The sequence below is a fragment of the Phocoena sinus genome, chromosome 4 (genome assembly GCF_008692025.1).
Source record: "Phocoena sinus isolate mPhoSin1 chromosome 4, mPhoSin1.pri, whole genome shotgun sequence".
NCBI classification, from domain to species: domain Eukaryota; kingdom Metazoa; phylum Chordata; class Mammalia; order Artiodactyla; family Phocoenidae; genus Phocoena; species Phocoena sinus.
The window spans coordinates 111,646,733-111,667,488 of record NC_045766.1 but is presented as its reverse complement, the minus strand read 5'-3'; the positions used below and the strand labels follow the sequence as shown (position 1 = coordinate 111,667,488).

General features: G+C 35.3%; 1 pseudogene; it reads right to left on the bottom strand.

The window, feature by feature from the left end:
- Window positions 1-7,229: 7,229 nt before the first annotated feature.
- LOC116753685 lies at window positions 7,230-8,554 on the bottom strand (annotated as a pseudogene).
- Window positions 8,555-20,756: the final 12,202 nt, after the last annotated feature.

The following is a 20,756-nucleotide window of genomic DNA, read 5'->3' as shown; positions in this document are numbered from 1 at the left end:
CATAATTTTGATGTCTTCAGTCTGTAGTAGCACATCTTTCATGTCTCATATTGCTAATTTGTGTCTTATTTTTCCAGTTTTGTTGGATGTTCACCCAACTTTTTTTTTTTTTTCAAAGAACCAGCTTTAGGTGTCCTTGATTTTCTCTATTGTTTTCCTCTTTTCAATTTTATTTCTACTCCCATCTTCATTATTTCCTTCATTCCACATACTTAGATTTATTTTGTTCTTCTTTACTAGTTTTGTAAGGAGGAAGCTAAGATTATTATTGGTTTGAGACCTTTCTTCTTTTCTAATATAAACACTTAATCATAGAAATTTTCCCTTAAGCATTGTTTTAGCTGCATACCATAAAGTTTGATGTTATAGTTTTAATTTTGTTCAGCTCAAAATATTTTCTAATTCTCCACAATGATCTATGAATTATTTAGAACTTTCTTGTTTCTTTCCAAAATGTTTGGAGATTTTCCCATTACCTTTCTGCTAATTCCATTATGGTCAGAGAATGTCATTGTATGATTCCAAGTTTTAAAAAAAATTTTGAGTTTGGGTTATGATGCAAAACATGGTTTATCTTGATGACTATTCTACACACAATTGAAAGTAAAGGGCGTTTTGCTATTGTAGGATGAAGTGTTCTATATATATCATATCCCATTGGTTGATGGTGTTATGTTCTATATTCTTGCTGATTATTCTGTCTGCTATTTCTGTGTATTACTAAAGAAGGAGTGTTGTCTCCATCTATAATTATGGGTTTTTCTATTTGTCCTTTCAGTTCTGTGAGTTTTTCCATCTTATATTTTGAAGCTCTTTTATTAGCTATCTACATATTTTGTACCATTATATCTTCTTAGTGAATTGTCCCTTTTATCCCTCTAATGTTTCTTTATATTCTTATTAATTTTCTATTCTCTTACCTACTTTATTAAGTCACTTATTATTAATATAGATATAGTCACTGCTTTTGTTTGATTAGCATTAACATGGTTGAATCTTTACTATCTTTTTACTTTTAACCTACATATATCATTATATTTGAAATGAGTTTCCTGTATAATACATATATTTGGATCACTTATCAACATAACAGTCTCTTTTATTTAATTGCTGAATTTAAGTCATTAAATTCAATATAATTTTAATATGTTTCGATTTAGTCTATCATTTTATTATTTTCTGGTTGCTTCAGATATATATAATATATATTCTCTACTTTTCCTTTCTACACTTCTTTTGAGTCATTGAAACATTTTTTATTATTCTATTTTAATTCATCTGTTATCTTTTTAGTCTACTTCTTAGTTTTTATATTTTAGGTGTTGCTATAGATATTATGACATATATAATTAACATTTCACATTTTACTTACAATTGATATTTTACCACATCAAGTAGTAATCTTACAATTATGAAGGTTCCATTGCCTTCCCACTGGTGTTGTAGTTGTCTCATATATTATATCACAATCTATGTCCATATCTATATCTATCTATCTATTGAAAATTCTATTAGATTATGATTGTAATAGTCATACAGAGTTTAAATAACTCAAGAGCAGAAAAGTTGTTTATTATACTTAACTTGAGATGATACTTCTGGTGCTATTCTTTATTCTTTATGTTCTAAGTTTTCTTCTTATATAATTCCCTTCTGTATGGAAACCTTCCTTTAGCAATTCTTATAGACCTGATATACTGACAATAACTACTCTTAGTTTTCCTCCATCTGAGAAGAACTTAACTTACCCTTCTTTCCTGAAGGATATTTTCATTGGATATAGAATTATGGGTTCACACTTTTTTCAGCACTTTATAAACAGTCTTATACTTCCTTTTGGCCTCCATGCTTTCTTATAAGAACCCAGTCTTTTTTTTTTTTTACCAACTGTTCTCAAATATATTTTTCTTTCTTTCTTTCTTTCTTTCGTTCTTTCTTTCTTTCTTTCTTTCTTTTTTTGTTTTAGTTTTAAGAGTTTAATTATGTTATGCTTGAAAGTGGATTATTTGGGACTTATCTTGCTTGGGTTTCACTGAGAGTCTTTGGCATGTAAGTTTATGTCTTTCACCATATTTGGGATGTTATCAGACATTATTTCTTCAAATATTTTTATAGGACCACATTCCTTCTCTTCTGTCTCTGCAACTCCAACAATATTAATTGTAGACCTTTTCTTGCTGCCCCACGGTCCCTAAGACTCTTTACTCTTGTATTTCACTTTTTTATCTTCCTGCAATTCAATTGTATTATTTCTGTTGATTTACCTTTAAGTTCAGTGGCTATCTTCTCTGTCATTTTCATTCTATTAGTGATCACTCCAGGAGTTTGATTTCTTTTTTAAAAAAGATGGTTATTGCATTTTAAAGTTCTAAAATTTCCATTTTGTTCTCTATATTTTCTACTTTTGCTAGACTTCTAACTCTCCATTCACTCAAGAGAATTTACTCATTCTTGTGGGAACATTTTAAAAAATAGGTGCTTAAAATCTTTGACAGATAATCCTAACATCTATGTCATCTCTGTTTTGGCATCTATAGGTTATCTTTTCCCATATAAATTGATATTTTTCCTCATCCTCATGCCAGTTTTACATCGTGTCTTGTATTGTGTTTTTAATATTGTATTTTAATACAGTATTTTAAATATTATGTTATGAAATTCGTTTCTCATTTAAATCCTGTAGAAGACAATGGTATTTTTGGTTTAGCAGAAAGTTGACCTGGTTACAATTAAGCTTCAAGTTTCTACCAGCCTTCCAAGGGTTAGCATTTCAGTATTCACCTCATTTTTAAAGTCTTTGAAGAAATATTCTACTCTGTCTTACATTTGCCAACCCAGTGGTGAGACTGTAACCAAGGCAAACAACGAGTTCAGTTGTAACAATATTCAGAAGGTTGTCTTTTTGTGATGTTCTCACATGGTAGAGAGAGAGAAAGAAATCTCTCTTCCTCTTCTTGTAAATCCAGATATGGTCACGCTGTGATTAGGGCTTCAACATATGTATTTTAAGGAAACATAATTTAGCCCATAGCTATACCTTTTGTTTGTTTTTTTGGTCTCTTCATATTTAAAATTTTCAGGAATTACTTGTTTGACAGTTCTTTTATGATGATTTTCCCAAACCATTGGACTAGTTTTTTTGTTCTTTTTTTTTTTCATACCCCCTCTTTCTCACTGTATTCCTTTTTAGAAAGTGACAAAAATTTTCATAAGTAATTGAAGTATGTCAGAATTGCAATTATTGGTTCTTTCTGGAAAGAAGACAGAAATTTAGAAAGGTTAAAGGAAAAGATTCCAGCTTTATGGTTGCATTCTTGACAAGTAAAGCCACAAAAGTAAAGAGTTTAGAAGTTATCACTCCTGGTCTTACAACAAGAAAACTGAAAAGAAATGACTTTTCTTGGACTCATCAAATCAATGATATTACTGGGCAAACAGCTACTCTAAAATCTGGAGAGACAGGCACATCAAGAATGATATAGGAACTGAGATCAGGTTACCCAAAGCAGAAATCATTGAAGGCATAAACTGATAAGAACACACAAATGGTAATTTTCATGAAATGCTGAATACAGAGGAGTATCAAAATACTTCCAGGATCCCCATCAGGTTCCTATGGTAAGAATATGAGAAAGATCCTTTCTTGGCTCTAGCAGGGAAGGCAAATGATAAGCCTTGTGAAACACACTTAGAGCCTTCTCTATGAAAGAAAACCTATTTTCCAGGACCAAAGTCACAGCCAGAGGTTCTGTCTGCTGGAAAAGAGAATTCCTCTGTGTCTAGCTTCTTCCAACCTTCCTGTCTCACCTGAGGGAAGAAAAAGACACTACTAACAAGAGTCAGGTGTTCAAGGAAATAGACTAGAAACTCTGCAACCAGGGAATGGAGTGGGGGAAACAAAGCTATAGCACTGGAGAAACATTTGTGAAGGTCAGAGACCCCAAGGCACAGCCTCCACACTTTACCACCAATGGGGCTCTAGCAAAACAATAATAGATTATGACAGAAGGAGTTGCATGACAAAGACTTTCCTCTCTCTTGGAGGAGGAGCACATGGGAAGACCACCATCAGGAGGGGACAAAAGCAAGGAGATCTGAAGAATATGGAAATTCTGGCACCTATAGCTACCTATAAATTTTAATATCTGTGTGATGAATGGAATGGAAATATAAAATCATCCTCAAAAATAATGATATCCTTATATATAGTCCTTACTAAATTCAGAGATTACTATATGCAGACAATTTCAATCCTGTTTCTACGACTAGTTTGTTTATATTGTTGATTTCCTGCTTTCTAAATTTGTGGTTTTTCAGTTGGCATTTGAGGTAGGTTGATTCTTAGTTTCAAGGTATCTTCCTGAACACTGCAGGCTTTCAGCAGACAGTGTCATCTGGATGCTTAATGTCAATCCAACCCACAAGTCATGTGACAACCAAAAGTGTCCCCTCTTATTTTTTTTAAATGCTCTTTGGAAGGAAACATCCCTTGAGTTGAGAAACACTAATAGATAATCTGAGTGTTATATCCAGTTTTAAAATTAATATAATAGTTCAAATGATTTTTGTACTCTGAACAAAATTAAACCCCTATAATTTCATCACCAATAAATTTTTTTTTGGTACTGCTCAAATATTCCCAAGTGGCCTTTATTTCACAAAATTATTTTCATTAAAATTATTTCCTATACCACTTTTACTATATGATACTATTCAAATGAAAATCAATTGGCAAATTTACAAATTACGCACTTTTAAGTCATCTACTTTGAGGCTGTACACATCAGAGAGCATCAGTGACCAAGCCTGAGTCAGTGAATTTCTAATGCTCTTCCATTAACCTGGACTTGGACTTTCACGTTCGGTCAGGTATCCATTACATCAAAGCAGCTTCTGAACCATATGTTACCTGGCCCAGGTGGAAGCTTAGATTTTCTATGTTCTTGTTTGGTTTCCTCAGCCTGTTACTAAATCAATTAGCCAGTCTCTGAAGATCATGGCCTACATGAGATGAAGTCTGCTACTACTACATGAAGGATGATGGAGAAACAACAGAAAAAAAAATCAAAAAATTTTAGGAAATAAGGTGAAAGTGAGAAAAACTTCTGCATGAGGCCTGTATTAATTTTCTATTGCGCTTTAAATTACTACAAACTTAGTGGCTTAAAAATTCACAATTTTACCATCTTACAGGTCTCCTGGTCTGAAGTCCAGTGGGCTTACCTTCAAAATGAAGGTGTCAGCTGGGCTGTATTCCTTCTGGAGGCTCTAGGGAAGAATCAGTTTTCTTGCCTTTTCCAGCTTCTAGAGGCCACCTGCATTCCTTGGCTTGTGGTTCCTTCATCTTCAAACTAGTGACAGCTTGTTGAGTGTTTCTTGCAAGTCTCTTGACTCTTCTGTCTCCCTCTTCTACTTCTAATCCTGGATTATCTGGGTAGGCCCAGTCTAAACATATTAAGGTCAACTGATTAGCAAACAATTCCATCTGCTACCTTAAACTCCCTTTTGTTTTGTATCACAACATATTAACAGGTTCCAATGATCAGGACTTGGATGGGTGGGGCGGGGCATGGAGGCATTATTCCAACCACAAACCTGAACAGTTCTAAGTTTGCAGAGCTGAACACACAATTTTTAAGGAGAGAACTGTGTCTATCTGGCAAACACTTTTGATTGGCCAGTCTAGCCACAGAAAGGTGGCCTCACGGAGGGGCCTAGTGGGCTAAGGCAAAACAGCAGGAATCACCCCAAGGAATAAAGTGGTTAAGAATCACGAGGTCTGGAGAACAGCTGGATAAAGGCAGTTATAAGGAGGGAAGGACCTTGCCATAGGAGGGGGGTCAGTCAGTGAGCAACCCCCAAGGGAGAAATAGCCGACAAGTTTGAGAACAGGGTTGTTATGTATTCAGCTAAGACCTTGGCTGTGCTTAAATACCAGACCTCTCACCCATCTCTCCCAGATTCTGAATAAAAGTCCAAAAACTGCCTTGTTCCAGTGGAGACAGGCTGTGTGCTACATGGAGTCAACAAATGAAGAACAACATGGGAAATCACACCACAAAAACTTGCAGACAGCCTGAGGAGGGCCCAGTACATGGGCAAAAGGGGGGAGGTGACTCAAGACAGTGTTGTTTAATTTACAAATGGACACAGGCCCAGCTAACTGCAGGGCAGGAGCTGTCACTAGAGCAACAGTGGTCTGTGCCTACGAGAGCAGCCGAGACAAGGTTAAGTTCAATCTGAGGACACTTGGCATCTTGCCGCCTTGGCTGCCCAGCCTTCTCTGCTTAGACCCTGCTTCAGGAACAGACTTTAATAAACCTTCCCAAGCCAAGTGGAACTCATTCAGCCACACTGAGCTAGAAAAGTCAAATCCTATCACAGAGAGACTGAAGATACCAAACAGCAAGAGGGGAAAGGCCTGACCACCACACCCTAATGAAAGCTATCACTGTGGTGATAGATCAGGGACAATCGCTCAGCCACTCTCCGGAAGCACCCAGTAGATGGCTGAGCACAATCCTTCCTGACAGCCAAGCAAGTCCAAAGTGTAGTGTGATCTCTCAGCAAGATAAAAATGATTAGAGAAGCAGTGGTTGGTTCCTTTTACACTGGGCAAGTTCCTGTAGTGTGGATCAAGACTGGGAAAGATTTATTCCCCTGTCGGAAGGGGATTTGCCCTGAAGAGCTAACTCAAATGCAGAATCTTATCTTGTAGGCCTCTTCTGTTATGCATCTCAAGGTTGAATCCGTGAAAGGCCAAGTTCACCTTCTGAGGGAAGTGGCCCACCTGAATCACTGCTAACACAGACTTGTAAGACTCTAGACCTGGCTGATGCTTGTTGGTCAGGGCCCAGGCAGACCTGCCTCACCTCTGCCCCATGGTGAGGCAGAATCAGAATCATAAAGATTAAATACATTAATGCAAGGGAGACACATATGTGCCTGGCACACAGTAAGCACTAGACAAGCGTGAGCTATTGCTATTGATACTCACTGTCTTCAACAGGGACGGAAGCTTCACACAGAAAACAGTAGGTTTCAGCCACTCACATGTTCTCCTGGTTCCTGAAACGAGCTGCCCTCACCCCACTTTGTCCAAGCACATCAACATAGTTGTCCTTTATCTCTGCAGGAATTCAATTCAAGACAACTGTCCTATGGCTTTCATCTGCGTAACAGAACAATAAAAGCAATGTTGGCCGTTTGGGGGGACAAGACAGGAGAGTTTAATCTTCAAACTTGATTGACCCGGATGCATTCCTGTCAATGTAAAAGATTTTGTCCAGAGCCGTGGAGAAGCCAAGGCTGGCCCTCTGCTTGTACTTCCAGCTCATGGCCCAGTCGTAGTCCTGCTGCAGGTTCTGCTGCAGGGTGTCGGCCACCTTCTTGCTGAGGGCCATGTTGGGCCTGCCAACCATGTTAGGAGGGCGACTGAATGAAGGGGACAGATTTTTAAAGCCACCCATGAGTTTGAGAAATTTCAGTTTCTGTTCCTCATTTTCAAAGCCAGCAGTATCTCATTGGCCAAACTGAGTTCCTGTCTGCTTCCTGGTGTCAGAAGCTTCCGTCCTCCCCGACTCATGATTGATCTCTTCTTGCAAGGCCTTTCGCCTCACCTGGTCTATGTGCGCCTCGTCCATGTTGCCCTTCTTTTCCAACACTACCTCCAAGTCCATGTCGGGCTCCTCCTCCTAAGGTTCTCCTGCCTCTTCTTAGAGCTGGCAACTCAGTGTCTGCCTGCTCTGCCTTTTTCTTGGACTCCATTTTCTTCTTCACAGGGGCCTTGGGGTCATGTCCTATTGGGGTGTATTCTGGAGCTTCTAATTTTACTGACTTCTTTTTACTTCCTTTCCTACGGCTGCTCTCCACAGACATGGAGAGCTCAGGGTGCCCTAGGGGGATATCTCCCTCCTGGTGGATTTTCTTTTTCTTCTTCATCCTCATGTTGTGTTCCCTGGGGCTCCAATGCTTCCGTTTCTGTCCCGAGACTGCCTGCTCAGGGACGCCACCTTTCCCAACTGAGCAAGTGTACAAAGCGTCCCTGGCCTCACAGAACTAAGGGTCCTTGGCTGAGACAGCTGTAGCTTCCTGTGCCTTCTTCTCCTTCTTGTGTTTTTTGAGCTTCTTGCCAACTCTGGTCACCTCCTCGCCCTGCCTGTGGTCTGCGGAGGTCTTCACCCTTGCGCCAGGGGACACGGACTTTCTCTTCTTCTTCTTTTCCCTACCGAGGGACTCAGATGGACCAAGTGCCTGCTTTGTGGGGCTGGGCGATGACTCAATCCGTTTGGCACGTAACATGGTCTCAGGTTCTAGGAGTTCCTCGCAGACGGTGCTGTGACTCCTTTTCATTCATTAGAGGCATTTCGGGTGCCTGCTCTTGGACCATATTCTTCGAGGGTGATGTGGCTCTTGTGGGACAAACCTCCACAAAATAATTGTCACTGTTTAAAACAGAGTATTGAGTCTCTGGTTCTTTAACTACCTTCCTTTTCTTCTTCTTTTTCTCTGGGAACCCAAAGCCCAGGTCTCCTTTGTGAGTCTTAGTGATCATTCCCGAAAGCCAAACTTCCCCACCTCCACGTGAGAGCCCACTCCACCATGACCATCAATAACTTTTTATCTCAATGAATGACATTCAATTATTTTTTTCATTTATATATATATGGAAATATCCTTACTTATGTCACTCAGAGCCAATTTTATGTGAATAATGAACTATTTGGAATAATCAGTAATTGCGTTTCTTCTTTTCTGACTAGGACTGATCAGTCTACTTCTAACCATATAGGCTATTTGGAAGATAGAGCAATTTCAATGTAGATTAGTGATAACTAATATTTCAAATAAAGTAATAAGAAAGAATGAGGTTACCAAGGTTAATTTGTACTAATTTACACTTAATAAACCACCACAGAGAAAATTATATTATCATAATAAACATAATATCATTACCTTATCTCTACTAGTAATCACTCCATAATAACTCTCTAAGTTAGACATCAAGTCATGAGCCACCTAATTTTAACCACAAATCCTTAATAATTTTATATTATTTCTTTTAAAATAATGTCACATTATAGTGACATATAAGTATGTATGTATGCATATATAAAGTATTATGACAGTATTCATTTTCTGAACCCTTATTTATCATGTGCAATCCTTTTTATTTATGCCATTTTAATACTGGTGAGGAGTAGCAATGAGGATTCTCTGAATATCTGCTAAAGCTTATATCTGGGTTCAAATGAGAGGAGGTATCCTATAAAGAATATTATAATTTATCTTTGGTCAACTGATTATTTTTATTGGAACATTATTAAAATTTAGTGTTTATTCTTCATTTCACATATATATATATTGAGGGCTTATTATATAATAGGGATTCTGCTATTACTGAGAGAACATTGCGAATCAAACATACGTGATGTGAGCCTCACTGAGCATACTATCCAGTGATGGAGACAGACAATTAAATACACAGTTTTTACGTGAATATAATTATATTGTCAGGGTGCTATGGGAGCACACAGGAGATCAGAAAAAAAAAAGGAAGTGAAAACCAGAAGGACAGAATATAAAAGAGACTGGAAGCTATTTCTTAAGGCTGTGGTATGAAATGTAAGTGGCCTGCTAGTGAAAGATGAGGTCAGAGAGGAAAGCAAATTCCAAAGCATGAAGTGGCCCTCAGTCTCTGAAGAAGAGTTTGTCCTTCACACTTTGAGAAAAGTGGGAAGTCATTTAAGGACTTTAATTAGAGCAAGGCCATGACCCTTTAGATTTATATTTCTAAGACTTCAGAAAGACCCCTCTGGGTATAGCATAGAAAACATTATAAGAAAAAAAAATCGATTGCACTCTTCTTGCCTTATTAGATTATTAAATATACCTTGGCAACTACACAGTTTTATTTAATCTAATAATATATACTGCTAAATTCACAAAACTTTATACAATAGAGTATTCTAAATGCTATGTTTCCTTGATATGTTTTTCTATTTTTCCATCCCCTTTCCTTTCATAAAGACAATAATCTTCCTTGTGTTTTATAATACATCTGTTGGGCTGATAAAATCTTATGAGGCAAGGCTAATTGTCTTACCTTGAAAGTTTTAGTTTTCTTGTGACAAGTTTGAACTATTGCCATCATAGTCATAGATCATTGTTAAATTCAAGTAAAGCTGATTGACCACAAACCCTTGGCCATAGTAACTGGAGCAGGGAACAAAAGCTGATTCATCATGGGTCAATTGGGCTCTCTCTCATATGGTATTTAAACTCCTAATCTTAATGACTGTGGTAGATACCTGGGTCATATGATTGGCAGAGTAAAGGTGAATGTTCTTCAAAGGTATTATATTAAAGTCTTTGGAACAGTACATGATTATGATCTTCTTAGGACAGATTTGTCAACACTTCCTTGGATTTGATATGCTGTCAAGTATCCTTAAAATAATATATATATTTTCCTTGAGTTATAGTTATTTTGATTTGTTTTATGTTTTTAGAAGCAAAATTATACACTGTCTATACTATCAAAATAATCATTTGACAAACTAAAGAATTTAATGTCTGCTAGTATTAAAATAGCTAGTACATTAGCATGTCTTTATCTGAGCAGAAATATTTTTTGTGCCTAGTGAATTTTGTTAAAATATACCTGTTAGGTTCAGATGATTTCATCTATGTAAAACAGAAAATCCTACTTCACCAACTTTCAAAATTCAGGAAAAAAAAATTGCTATATTACTAGAAGCTCTGAGATAGAATGATAGTTAATTTAGCACCTCAATGACATTGCTAACGCTAGGAATCTACATCTCTCTTTCTGTGTCCTCCATTCTCACCATGCCAACTATATCCATGCATTTTTCCAACATTGTTACAAGAGCTATGATCATCTCATCCTCCCACAACAATATCATATTTCTTGAATACATGATACCACTTAGAAATACCTGTTTTTAAAGAACTAACTTAGAACTTAAGATAAAATTAGAATCTTGGATAGAGAGCATCTTTGAGATCATCAAACGTTACACTCTCATTTAGAGATTTGAAACTGTGTCCTCCACAATTTTACTTAAATTAATGGCCCCCTGACCAATAAATTCTTGTATACATAGACAGGAAGTGTGAAAGGTGATCGGCTAGAGTGCAGTTCAAGGAATGAAAAGGTGAACTGCGCATTGAAAAATTTGTCCTCCAAGGTACAGGGACATGGGTGGTGATTGTGTGCCATGGGGATAAGGAAGATAGGGAGTTGAGGAAGGTAACAAATACATTTAATCAGCTTGATAATTCCAATTTGCCCTTGGAACCATGTTGTTTTATCCTCTATATGTGTTCATTTCCAATATTGAGATGTCAAATTCATGCAGTAGTATTCTCAGGGCTCTGAAAGAATGTTTCATCCAGAATTCAGAATGCAACTAATATAAACAATGCAACTAATATAAACAATCTATTGCTAAAAAATAAGGGTTAAAGTGCTACAGAATTACTGTATTCCAAATGTGCCCCACAGTGTTTTAAAATTTAAAAGGTCACTTCAGAGATAAAGGAGTTTATACTGCCAGTCACTTCATTTGAGCATTTATCTTTCAATTGAAGTGACATTTCTTTCCCCTATTTTACATACTGAGTTTCCACCGAAGATTGTATTTGCAGAAAAAGAGACAGTCACAAAAAATTTTTCAAAGAATTAGAAAGTCATGGAGAAGTGGTATTTGAAGTAAGGCATAGAAAGTTTGGTAATATAAATGTTATATTTCATTTTTCTACCTTTTTCCTCATGACACCAATGCAATATAAGATTGTATGTATAATGTATATACACAATGTATCAAAAGATACATATATATGTATCTTTTTACATGAACATCATAAATAAACAACCTTGTTTTCATGTTAATGACAACAATGCCTTCATCAAAATAGCAAATATCTTTCATGTTATATTCTTAGGATTGTAGGAAATTGAGTTTACACATATGCAGCTTCTCACATATGCAGCTTCTCTCTCTCTCTCTCTCTCTCTCTCTTTTTTAATATTCAAAGTTCCCTTTGGTAGTTTCTACTTTATACAAATTGAATATATTATATATACACATAAGATAAAAGAAAACTTCAGTCAAGATTTTTTGTTTTTTAGCATCTTCTCTGTTTGACCACAACAAGAGTAATTAAATAAATTCTGGGAGGAATTTCAGTGCTAAAGTCTCCAATATAATATGCTCTCTGAGATCAATGAAGCTATCCTTCACTTGTTCTCATTTTCTATTTCACTTTGTACCTCTTGGTTGTTGCTGAACTGAACTTTTAGTGTCAATCTGGAAATCTGTTTTTCATTTTTGAGTGTTCTGATATAAGAGCAGTTAATGTTGGGGAGAGAAATACCTGTTCCATTGAATGCAGATGGTCAATTCACTGCTGTTAATACCCAGAACAGTTTTTCTGAAATATTATTCTAAAATAGTATTTTATTGAACTGACTTTTTAAAATTGACTATTTTTTAAGAGCAGTTTTAGGGTTACAGCCAAACTGAGGGGAAGGTACAGAGATTTCCCATGTACTCCCAGCTCCCACACATGCATCACCTCCCCCATTATCAACATCTGCCATGAGAGTGGTACATCTGTTACAATGGATGAACCTACATTGATACACCATAATCATCCAAAGTGCATAGTTTACACTGTGATTCACTCTTAGAGTTGTACATTCTATGGGTTTGGAAAAATGTGTAATTACATGTATCCATCATTATAGTATCATACAGAGTATTTTCACTGTCTTAAAAATCTCCTGTGCATCACCATCCTTCTCCCCCAACCCTGGCAACCACTTATCTTTTACTGTCTCTATAGTTTTGCCTTTTCTAGAATGCCATATGATTGGAATCATACCCTATGTAGCCTTTTCAGATTGCCTTTTTTCACTACTAATATGCATTTTAGGATCTTCCATGTCTTTTCATGGCTTGATAGCTTTTATTGCACTGAATAATATTCCACTGTCTTGATGTACCAGATTTTATATATCTATTCACCTACTGAAGGACATCTTGGCTGCTTCCAAGTTTTGACAGTTATAAAGTTGATATAAACATCATGTGCATGTTTTTGTGTGGTCATAAGTTTCCAACTCCTTTGGGTGAATACCAAGGAGTGCCACTGCTGAAATTGTATGATAAGATAATGTATCATTTTGTAGGAAACTTCTAAAATGTTTTTCAGAGTGGTTGTAACATTTTGCATTCCCACCAGCAATGCATAAGAGGGTCATTTACTCTAGCATTTGGCTAGCATTTGGTGTTGTCAGTGTTCCAGATTTTGGTCAAGGATGGCCAGTATGTGGTGGTATTTCATTGTTTTAATTTGCATTTCCCTGATGAAAAATAAAGTGAAACATTTTTTCATTTCCTTATTTGCCATCTGCATATCTTCTCCACCTGCGTATCTTCTTTTCTGAGGTGAATGCTGAAGTCTTTGGTTCATTTTTTAATTAGGTTGGTTGTTTTCATATTGTTGATTTTTAGAAGTTCTTTGTATATTTTGGATAGCAGTCCTTTATCAGATGTGTATTTTATAAATGTTTTCTCCAGGCCTCTGGCTTGTTTTCTCATTATCTTGACATTGTTTTGCAAAACATATGTTTTTAGTTATAGTTAAGCTAGCTTATCAATTATTTCTTTCATGGTTTGGCCCTTCAATGATACATCTCAAAAGACATCACCAATATCCAAGGTCATCTAGGTTTCTCCTATGTTACCTTCCAGAAGTTTTGTAGTTTTGCCTTTTACATTTAGATCTGTGATCCATTTAGAGTTAATTGTGAAGGTGTAAGGTCTGTGTCTAGATTCTTTTTTTTTTTGCATGTGAATATCCAGTTGTTTCAGCCCCATTTGTTGAAAAGGCTATTTTTGTCCCCCACCCCCCCTTTTATTTTTGTCTTTGCTCCTTTGTCAAAGATCAGAATTCCTAATCCTTTTAATAGGAGAATTGCATTCAAAACTAGTATATCTCAAGTCTGGGTATGCTCATTGCTACTGGGTTGTCAGGCCCACTAGGCATACATATCTAGGAATATATATACTGATGTCTCCAACTCTAACCCCATACCACAGGTTTCATTTTAGCCTTCCCCTCTTGCTTATTTATGACTTCCCTCTCTGACAGTGACACATTTAGGTCCCACCTTCCACCACCCATTAACTTCTTAGTTCATTCTCAGTATACCTATAAAGCAGGTTCAGAATTGCTAATTTAAACCCCTGTGAGAAACTTATCAGTTAGACTACAGTGCTTTGTACCATTTCTTTTGTCTTTACTTTTACAATTTCCCATCAAAACACCATTTTCAAAAGTTACTTAGGTCAAAACTTTATTCTTCCCCACTGGTTTTCAGCTTTTTTGCATGAACAACTCCAACTATCATAAAGCTTTTTCTTTAATTATGAGAAAGCTTGCATCTGATTACTTCAAACAATAACACATTATGAAAAATATATTAACCAAGAGGGCTTCAATATCATTTCCCTATTTTCCAGGTGAGAAGTAAGTAATTTTCATCAAAGCACATACTTTCAACCAGAACAGATGGTGCTATGTAGTTCAGGTAGTGACTAATTTTTACACTATAGGGAACTGGTGACAGTCATAGCTAAGTATGGCTAAGCTACGTGAGTATGTCCTGATTCAGTATGTATGTTCTTCTTCCTACAGCATGTGCCTATCAATCATCCACTTTTATTTTTCCATCATCTGATTTCAAACTGCATTGGAAGAATCAGTACCATATACTAGGATTTTTATTCTATTGCATGCAATATTATTTTCTTTAAGAACTTCCTCCGTTGTCATTTGACATTGTGTTATACTGATGTACAATTGATTGATTATTACATAACGATATAATTCTCTTTTCTAGTGTTATAATTTTCTTATTTCACAATTACAAAATTAAATTATCTATGAAGTGCAGTGTTAGGTTCCATTAGTTTTCTACTGCTGTGCAACAAATTACTACAAATTTAGTAGCTTAAAGTTAGAACACCTATACACTTTCTTACAGCTTCTGTGAGGTAGGTCTTTTTCTTAGAGTTTTGCAAGGCTACAATGAAGGTGCCATCTGGGCTGCATGCTCATCTGGAGACTCAACAAGGGAAGAACCCACTTCCAAACTCATATAGGGAGTTGGTTGAATTTATTTCCTTGTGGCTGTATGAATGAGGATCCTTATTTTGTATTGGCTGTTGACCTAAGGTTACTCTCATATCCTAGAGACAACTCCCACACTGCCCTACATCATGACCCTCTCCACAAGGGCAGTTTCCTTCTTCAAGACCAGCTGGAGGATCCCTTCCTCCAGCCTGCTATGACTGAGCCTTATATAATGTAAAATAATCATGGGCTTGACATCTACATATTTGCCATATTCTATTGTTGAGAAGAAACAACAATAGGCTCTGTTCCTAATCAAGGTCACTGGGGCAAAGGATGACTCATGGGGAAATCAACTTAGGTTGTGTCTACCTCATAGGTGTTGCAGATGTTAGGGTAAATATATTGGGTTGGCCAAAATGTTCATTCGTTTTTTTTCTACTCGGTGCCTCTAGTAGCACTTAGTTGTCTAATTCCATTCAAAACAATTCTGTTAGATTGTATGTGATAGCTGTCATATCGGTGTGCATTTTAAAAAAGACATCAAAATTGGTAAATTTTTTGTAGCCATTTTAATATTGAAGATGGAAGAAAAAAAGCAATATTTTTGGCATATTATGTTTTATTATTTCAAGAAAGGCAAAAACACAACCAAAATGCAAAAAGAGATTTGTGCAGTGTATGGAGAAGGTGCTGCAACTGATCAAACATGTCAAAAGTTGTTTGTGAAGTTTCATGCTAGAGATTTCTCACTGGATGATGCTCCACAGTTGGGTAGACAGTTGAAGTTGATAGCGATCAAATTGAGACATTAATTGAGAACAATCAACGTTATACCACACGGGAGATAGCCGACATACTCAATATATCTAAATCAAGTGTTGAAAATCATTTGCACCAGCTTCGTTATGGTCACTGCTTTGATGTTTGGTTTCCACATAAGTTAAGTGAAAAAAAACCTTCTTGACCATATTTCCACATGCAATTCTCTACTTAAACGTAATAAAAACGTTCCGTTTTTTAAAACAAATTGTGATAGGTGAGGAAAAGTGTATACTGTACAATAATCTGGAATGGATTGTGGGGCAAAGGAAATGAACCACCACCAACCAAACCAAAGGCTGGTCTTCATCCAAAGAAGGTGATGTGTATATGGCGGGATTGGAAGGGAATCCTCTATTATAAGCTCCTTTTGGAAAACCAAAAGATTAACTCCAACAAGTACTGCTCCCAATTAGACCAAATGAAAGCACACTTGACAAAAAGTGTCTGGAATTAGTCAACAGAAAACACATAATCTTCCATCAGGATAACACAGGACCGCATGTTTCTTTGATGACCAGGCAAAAACTATTACAGCTTGGCTGGGAAGTTCTGATTCACCTGCCATATATAGCAGACATTGCACCTTCTGATTTCCATTTATTTCAGTCTTTACAAAATTCTCTTAATGGAAAAATTTTCAGTTCCCTGGAAGACAAAAAGGCACCTGGAACAGTTCTTTGCTCAAAAAGATAAAAAGTTTTGGGAAGATGGAATTATGAAGTTGCCAGAAAAGTGGCAGAATGTAGTGGAACGAAAGGGTGAATACATTGTTCAATAAAGTTCTTGGTAAAAATGAAAAATATGTCTTTTATTTTTACTTAAAAACTGAAGGCACTATTTGGCCAACCCAATAAAATATATATTTCCTCTATTTATAAGTTTTCTATCTAGTGTGACAGCAGATAACAACAAAGTAAACAGGACATAAAAATAATTACAAATATCAGTGTGTTATAAAGCAGAAATAGACTGCTAAGAGATTAATATAGAGAAAATCTATTTCAGATGGACTACTATGCAATAGCATCTGGAGTCCAGACATCTTTCTAAAAACAAGACCTAAAGTATGAGAAAAAACTAGCCATGATAAAAACAAGGAAGGGGGAAGAGACAGACTCTTTCAAACAGAGGAAATACTGTAAAGCTGTTAGTAACACTGATAAGAGCAGAAAGGGAAGTGGAAAGCTGGTATCAATGAAGTAAATATCAGCAGAAGGCATATTCAAGTTGATTGACAAGTGAATTGGACATGAAGATTTGAAGATCATGTAAGATGTTTGATATGAAGAAAAGCAAATAGAAGAAACTTAAAGAGAAATGTAGAACATGTAAAATGGTGTTCATGTGAAATAATATAAGTGGAACACTTAACATTGCCTGAGCCATATTAGTGGTTTAAAAATGTGAGAGCCTTTCTTATCTTTAGCAGATCTTGGTATAAATGCTTATAACTAAAGCACTGGAATGTTTTCTCTCTTTGTGGTGGAAGATTTTAGTGGATAAAAGTCTAAATTGAATGCTACTGGAAACAAACCTCTTCTACCCAGATAATCACTTTACATTGCTCCCCATGTCATACTAGCGAAAACCACATGCCTAATCACTGCAATGTTGTAGTAGTTTAACAACTTCAAAACTACACATGTTACTGAGAACTGACAAAGAGATGATACTAAAAAGATATCTTCCAATGATAACTTCCTTGATATCTTACCTCTCTCTTTTACCTATATTACGTTTACTTTCTTATTCACACATGCAGTATGAGGAGACATTCCTCTAAGCCCAAAAGTTCTACTTTCAATTCTGCCTTGCACTAACTCTAATCCTGGGAAAATCAATTACATTCTCTGGACCTCAGTGTACTTATATGAAAGCTGTAGGGTATGATCGGATTTTTTTAAGGTTCTTTTCAAGTTTTCAAATGCTATGATTTTGCTTTCTGAAATGCCTCCTTCTGGTAGAAATACTTTTAAAGAAGGTAAATAGAAGGAGCATCCTTTTTCACTGCTTTCTATGACATTATATGTAAGAAAAAATATTTACTTTAAATAAAAAATAAATTGTGATGTCATCAAGAAAGTAAATCTAACTGTATTTTATACTGGAGATTGTGGCTCTGCACTATTTTAGTATGGCTCAGAATGGATTTTTCTTAGGCTACCACTTATTCAAAATCTGCAAATTTTCACTCTGGATTTAACAAAGACACATTCCTTGAACCTTACAGAACACACTAAAACAATGCAAGCAGTCTTACAAGAAGGCAAATTTAATACATTTGATCAGAACTTTGTTCCTCTTCCAATGAAATCAACATTTCATTCTTTACTATCATTTTAATTATCATTAATGTCTCTCATTTTAGTTGGTAAATTACTTTAAGAAAGAAACTAATTTCTATGAACCCAGTGAGCATTCAAGTCTTAACAGATAAATATTTAAATGGATAGGTAAAAAGATGGAAGAATGTTTATAGAGACAACAGAAACATCTGAGGCTGCTGAGTTAATACAGCACCTAATGCATTTACTTAGGTTTCTTACAAATTAATATGATTCGTGTACACATTCAATGAAAGTAATTTATTTCTCAAGTTAATTCTTATATGCCAATCTATTTGGATTACATAAGCCATTCTATATTAGAATAATTACCATGATTTAACCACTCTTTAACGGAAGATAAAGTCGGCAATACCTAATGTAAATTTCTAACATGATGCATACAATTTTACAAAATAAAAACATATGATTTTATACAAAAACATTTTCTCTGTTTCAGACTCTAAAGTCTGAAATGCTATTATTTTGTTCATTTTTAAATTTACAGTGAATGAGAGAAAATTAAATAAGTCACTGTTCATGTATCACCAACATAAAATTAACTAAATGAAAGCTACATCTACTCTATTAATTCTGAATGCCATTGTTAGCAATAGAAACAACTTTAAATCAGAAATTAAGTAAATAATAAAAACTGAGGAAACTATCAATTAGCAACTCAAACTGCCAGAATCAATACAATGGGAATAATTTGTAAGTTTTAAATGTATATACTGTCTTTAAAATATATGTATATGTAGACTATGTATACTATCTCAAAGGAAGGATACATTTTTTAAATGTAGTAAGGTAAGGGCTAAAAACATATCACAGTATTATAAGCATAACTTACTCGAATGCACAAATTATTTTAATTTATCATATTTTAAGTTATCTAAATCTGTCATATTAATTTGGTAAAGGTCTGATATTCATTGTGTTAAATACATAAGTCTAGTTAGAAGATAGTTGACTAAAGTTTGGCTAAAATTTGGTATTTAATTACATATTTTCCACAATACATAACACTAGTTTAAAATATTTAGTTTTGGTTGAGAGGATGTATAATATTTTAGATGTTAAATAGAATACATCTACTTTTGAATTTGATATGCTGTAAACCCAAGTAGTAAAAACAAAATGCAATAGCCAAAACAATTAAAACGAAATTGGAAATACCAATTAAAAAAATTCTGTGATGATCTTAGCTCTTTATATTTAACCTAACACATATAATAAATTATCTTACATACATCATTTTTGTACAGTCCACGTACATAACTTATCTACAGAGAATTAAATAGCTTTTTGAGCTAAAAATAACCATGAAAAAAATGCATCATTTATGGTGTGCTTATCCAATAGAAATTTTATTTTACATCAATTATTATTAATAGAAGTTCTCTGAGGATTCATAGTAAAAGGAGAAATATCTTTAAAATCACATTTTAAAAATTATCTATTGCTTGTAAGAAATTCATCTATGTGGTTCCATGAACAAGCAATGAGTCATATAACAGCTGTGTTGCCTGCCATTTAAATGGGTACTATCTTTTAAAGTCTGGAATCATTGTAGTTCTTTTAAAAAAATCTTCAAATTAGTTATATCTACCAACACCTAAGTTGTATAGAATAAGTTAGAAAGATCACTAGAGTTAATATTAGGATTGCTAGAAGGATAGCGTATTGTTTTGCATTGTTTTGTAAGGAGGAGAAAAGACAAATTGTTCATAAACAGTTAATAAATATGAAGTTCCTTCATAGAATTTCTGTTTCCTCTCAGCATTTCTTCTTTCCCATTTCTGAATATTTGTAATATTAAAGTAAACTTGTTTTTATTGTACTCAGTGCATTCTGTTACTTTTCTGTTTATTCATATACTTGATTTATGTATTATGATAGTTTGTAAATACTCTGTATTATACTTCTTTGAATCTTTAGGACTCTCAAAATAGTTCCTTATATATTTGACTCTCAAATTATTGGAAAAAATTTGAATGCTTAGGAAATTTTTATTAAATCAACATAACTATTATTTTGTTGTATCACATTTGAATGAATGGACACATTCAGAAAGAAAGAACTCTAAGAGAGATGTAACTTGAAATAGGACTTACCTTCTGTCCCAATGTGTTCTTAATCAAATTGGGGGGGCTTACAGCAAGACAAAGACTCTGTAAGAGACCCAGAAGGCAAAATAAGCTGTTCCACAAGATAGCCTTTATGACCCACAAATGTCATGCCCCTTAAAGTGTCTGGGATATACAAAGATACTCTGTGGAACTGCTGGCCATTCCTATAGGAGAATCACAGTGAAAAGCCGATGTTCGTGGTAAAAAGTTATACTGTCTTCTGCAAATAGCTAGTTTCCTTCTGAGAAACAGATTTTGATTGGCTCAGGAATCTTAAACAGATTCAAGATGTGACCAAAAGATCTTG